Raw genomic sequence first — 5,967 nt, 5'->3', positions numbered from 1 at the left:
AGCCTCCAATCTTTGACCTAATCACTTCAAATGGATCCCCAAGTCATGTGAACATGTTGGACCAACCCTAGGGCCTTGGTTCAATGAAAAACACACTTGCTTGCTTGGTTGACTGATCTCCTGATCAGTTTGACCTAATTCTCTTGAATGGCTTGCACTTGAGGCAAATGGGACAATGCAATGCTATGCAGTGGACCATGTTAATGCTATGACCTAATATGAGAATGTATGTACAAAGATAGGTGCAAATTTGAGGTGCTACAGCTGCCCCTATTCAATCAGCTGGGAACCCGAACGGATGATAGCAATGGCTGTCAGACTTTCAGGGTAAACAGGGATTGAATACCAAAGAACCGTAGAAATTTGCACCGACAGGGATCCAACACTGGAAACGTCCACTGGGATTTGATACTTATTACTGGGTATTTTTTTTTCAAAGGGTACGGCCACATCCAGACATCGTAATGACGATGAATGGGAAAAGAAATCACAACTAGATGCCAACGGGCAACTAGGAAAAACTCAACGTTTACCAAGACCAACAGAGAGGTAACCAGACATTAATGAATGAATGGAAGGGATACAACCATACGTCAACGGACGAAATGGGAAAAACTCAACGTTTACCAAGACCAACGGAGAGGTAACCAACTGGGGACGACCAGGAAAAACTCGACGTTTATCGACACCAACGGAGAGGAGAACAACTGGGGACGACCAGGAAAAACTCGACGTTTATCGACACCAACGGAGAGGAGAACAACTGGGGACGACCAGGAAAAACTCGACGTTTACCAAGACCAACGGAGAGGTAAGCCAAGCATCAACGGATGAATGGGAAGACTCGACCAGACGTCAACGGACGAAAGGGAGAAGCTCGACGTTTATCGACACCAACGGAGAAGGAGAATCAACTGGGGACGACCAGGAAAACTCGACCAGACGTCAACGGACGAAAGGGAGAAGCTCGACGTTTATCGACACCAACGGAGAAGGAGAATCAACTGGGGACGACCAGGAAAACTCGACCAGACGTCAACGGACGAAAGGGAGACTCGACCAGACATTAATGAATGACTGGGAAGGGGTATACAATCAGACGTCAACGGACGAATGAGAAAAACTCGACGTTTATCGAAACCAACGGAGAGGTAAATCCACATGGGGAAGGGTACAACTAGACGTCATGGGACGAATAGGAAAAACTCGACGTTTATCGACACCAACGGAGAGGAGGAATGGAGATAATGAACACAACCAAATCATCAACGGATGATCGGGAAAAACTCGACGTTTATCGACACCAACGGAGAGGAGTAATCTTTACTAGGGAAGGGATAGCGACGTTATGAACATCGAAAGAGGATGTTTACCGACATCAAAAGGAAACCAGACACTTACGCGTGACTAGAAATCACCGAAAGATGGTGTTTACCGACACCAAAGAAGACCAGACACTTACGCATGACTGGAAATCACCGAAGGATGGTGTTTACCGACACCAAAGAAGACCAGACACTTACGCATGACTGGAAATCACCGACGGATGGTGTTTACCGACACCAAAGAAGACCAGACACTTACGCATGACTGGAAATCACCGAAGGATGGTGTTTACCGACACCAAAGAAGACCAGACACTTACGCATGACTGGAAATCACCGAACGATGGTGTTTACCGACACCAAAGAAGACCAGACACTTACGCATGACTGGAAATCACCGAAGGATGGTGTTTACCGACACCAAAGAAGACCAGACACTTACGCATGACTGGAAATCACCGAACGATGGTGTTTACCGACACCAAAAAAAAGACAACACACGCGGGTGCTGACGGGATACTGACATCCACAAGATGACAGGGCATGGCTGAACACCAAGGATACTGGGTTGTAGGTATGAAACGGGTGACCGACCAAAGCGTGAATTGGTTTGTTTTCCAAATCACTCAACATCCTGAAGAGGGCTAGAAAAGCAGTCTTGTTAAAGGATGGACATCCGATTCCACCAGGAATACGAATCTTACTTGACTGGGGAGGACGACTTCGACCCAAGAGCGCATGAGACATATTATCTAGCCGTCAGAACGTAGATAATAATCTCGCATGGAAGATTATCCATAACCGGGTTGTAGGTTGTTAAATGGATAAACGACCGAAAACATCCTGAAGAGAGCGAAAGCAAACTTGTTAAAGGATGAACATTCGATTCCACAAGGAATACGAATCTTACTCTGCTGGAGATAACAATCGAAAGATTGACCAAAGAGTGCATGAGATATATTATCTATAGCCGTCAAAACGTAGATAATACACTCGCATGGAAGATTATCCATAACCGGGTTGTAGGTTGTTAAATGGATAAACGACCGAAAAGAAAGGCATCGGTACCAGGACTAGGTATGCAAAGATGACCAATCAAAAGAGGATAAAGTTGCTAACTCGGAGCAAATATCCAAAAAGAAGGGGAAGACCCAAAGGGGACAATACTGCTTGATCAAGGCAAGTATCCAGAGGGGAAAAGAATATCAACACCGCAAACTGGATACTGATAACTGCAAGGAGGGGATTACATCTACCGGTTTGTAGGTAGAAAACCATGGAAAAGTAACCAGTCATCGATAGGATGAGCACACAGGGTTAACTCCACCAAGGGGATGAAAGTGGGATTTTACAACTACCGATTTGGGTAGAAAACCACAAAGATAGGACTTACAACTACCGGTTTGTAGGTAGAAGCCCACAAGTTCCGCTGAGGATAAGATGAATGAGTACCGGTTAGTGAGCCACTATTCATTCATGCCCCAGGGCAACACAAGAGACAGTCAACAAGAAGCCAATTTAGGATCGATCTAAAAAGGCAAACTGAATCAAGACTCATCCTAGTGAGGAAAGAACTCAATAGGGAAAACCCATCCCAATGTATGTTGGGAGGGAACGGAAGCAACCGTCATCCACGAGGATGTATCTCAGTGGGGAAATGGCAGGAAAGGATAGACACTTTCTGCTTAAGGGGTTGGCTCTACATGGAGAGATCAGACACACCCATATCTGCTAGGGAGGATCTACTGGAGAGATCTGTATCAACAAATAGCAGGAGACAACCATCAACAGATACACGGTAACAGCTGCATCATGAGTATCCGAATGCTATGATTATGCATGTATGCATTATGCATGATGAATGTATGATGAATGCTGACAAACAGACATGTAAACACACAGGTCCAGGAATCAACCACCCGGTACTACTCTTCTTCCATAGGGAAGGCCAAAAACACCAGAGAGCCAAGAAAATCCACTGGAGACTGGGATATCAGGGAACAACACCATCCTGCAGGGAGAGGAGAAGACTACTCTGCTGGAGAGACGAACGCTAACGTCTTCAGTAAACACTCTACTTGGGGAACTGCCCTACAAAAGTATTTCAACAGCAACCTTGCTGGGAATGCCCCACGGTAGGGCTCAAACAAACCTATACTGGAAATGCCCCACAATAGAGCTAACGGGGACTTGGAGGAAGAATGTTGTACTGCCGGGAACATGAAGATAAACAACTTCAACCAACACTACACTGAGCAACCTCGTTGAGGAGAAACCATGAAAATGTTCTGCAGGAAAAAAGATACAGTCATGCTCGAGATACGAACAATTGTCTTGCCCGTTGGTAATCATACCACCCTCGGGAGAGCACTGCGGATCTCCTAAGTATCCTTCCATCGTCGTGAATGTTCACTTTGTTTAAGAACAATTTTTTTTGAAAAATTTGTTTATTTTGAAAACAATGATACTTTATCAATTAAAACATGTGAAACATTTGTTGAGTTGAAACGAAATAAGAGTGCAAATAATTGGATAAAAAGCTCAAATTGATGTGAAGGAATGGTAGTCTGCAAAGGGCGAGACTCCATAGATCTGTACAAGTTTGAAATCGGTGATATATATTGGAGAGGGCTACATTGAACATAATGACCTTTCCTCTACCATTCCGAATTTTCGATGTATTCGGAGCTTCAGTCGATGACGAATCGAGAATCCCTGACGGATGACAGATGTAGAGCGTAGTCTTGTCAAGATGCAGTTACTTGCCAAATCCCTAATTTTTGCCTAGATTGCCCCAGTGTGAGGTGTTCAATCTAGCGGGATGCAAATTCTTTTTTCAATGTCTCTAACTTTTGCCTGGATCGCCCTTTCGGGTTTTCAATCCACCGAGACGCTCCTTTTTGCCTAAGTCGCCCTTTGGGGTGTTCGACTTAGCGAGCTGTTTTGCTTTTTTTTTCTTTTAGGCGAAGTATTTCTTGACTGCATCGGAATTCACAGGACGAGTGAACTTCTCCATCCATTGTGGTAAGTGTCAGAACATTGCCTGAAAAGGCTCTCTTGACAATATATGGACATTCATAGCTTGAGGGTTCACTTGCCCCTGGAATCGGGCACGAAAGACAGGACTTTCTTGAGCATAAGGTCCCTCGGAACACACGAGGCTTGACCTTCTTAACGCGTGCTTTTTCACTCTCTGCTGATATGACTGACCATGACACATGGCAGTTGATCTCTTCTTTTCGATCGAATTCAGCATCAGTCAACTTGGGACTTCGAGGGTGCTATTTTTATTTTGTTTTCTTTTGATTTTGCTTTTGATTTCTTTTGATTTTGCACCCTCTCTTTCTTTGTTTTTTTCTTTTTTGATTAATGCCCCAGTTGGCTGTTCTGCTGATTCTCGAGATGCAGCTGAATGATCTTCTTTTCTTGCTCAAGAAATCGGGAAATCTCGTCAGGAATCCCTTCAACATCATCTTCGTCCGCTTCAAATACAGGGAATTCAAAATTGGGAGATGACGTCCGATCATTATGTTCAATGGGTTTGAGAAACAACCTGCATAAAGATTTTGATATGAAAAGCTCTTTGAAAATCAAACAAGACAATCGTTATGCAGATGAAAAGATTGCTTTTATTCTTGTTTTTAAGGTTTTTTGTGATCACCAATTTCATGTAAATAGCGAAAAGAGAAAACAAATGGAAAAACAAATGTTTAACATGAATTTATTTGAATGAAAATATCATTGCACAAAATGTTGCCAACAATGCCATCACTTCTCCTTTTGGCATGGGAGAAGGGTTTTTAAACAAAGTGATTATTACAAAGACTTATGAACAACTGTAGGAACGCCCACAGTGACCCAATTGTGATAGATCCCACCGGGGATGACAACCGTCAGTATCTCTTGCATCAGCAGCTTCTGTCTTCTGAACAACCCTTCTGAAGAAAAAGTCGGCGCCAACCCAGGACTTGTTATCTTCAAGCTTGATTATCACGGGGACCCAAATCTTCAAAGATCAGAATACCTGACCTCACAAGGTCTTGAACCTTCATCTTCAGCTGGAAACAACTATCCACATCATGACCAGGAGCACCCGAATGATACACACAATGCTGTTCAGGCCTATACCACCACCGAGGGTTGACGGGTATGGGCGGCGGGTCTCTGGGAATGATCAAGTTCCGCTCTATCAAAGAGGGATACAGTTCGGCGTAGGACATGGGGATTGGATCAAAAATGATCTTCTTCCTCTCATTACTTGTATTGGCTTGATTACCATTGTGAGGCTGGGAAGCCTGCTGCTGAGGACGATGTTATGGAGTCTGATACTGCTGAGTTGGTCTTTTCTGTTGCTGTTGAGTTGCTGGAATAGTCACAGCGGCCACTTGACGATACTGTCCTCTGTTTGCACTCCTCCGACGGTGCACAACATTTGTTTCACTCTCTCCCCTTTTGGGTGCCCCAGAGGATGGCTTCTTAGAACCGGAAGAACTTGAAGAGCCAGGATGGCGAAACGGAGCACAGGTTGCTCTGACATCAACAGTCTCTGCAGCAAGAGGCTGTTCACTGATTCTGATCCCCCTCAATTCATCACTCACGGCATAATCATCGACGAGAATAGTGACAGCAGCATTCTCATGAA

This window comes from Lathyrus oleraceus, chromosome 1 (genome assembly GCF_024323335.1).
Source record: "Lathyrus oleraceus cultivar Zhongwan6 chromosome 1, CAAS_Psat_ZW6_1.0, whole genome shotgun sequence".
NCBI lineage: Eukaryota > Viridiplantae > Streptophyta > Magnoliopsida > Fabales > Fabaceae > Lathyrus > Lathyrus oleraceus.
This window is presented reverse-complemented; position numbering follows the sequence as displayed.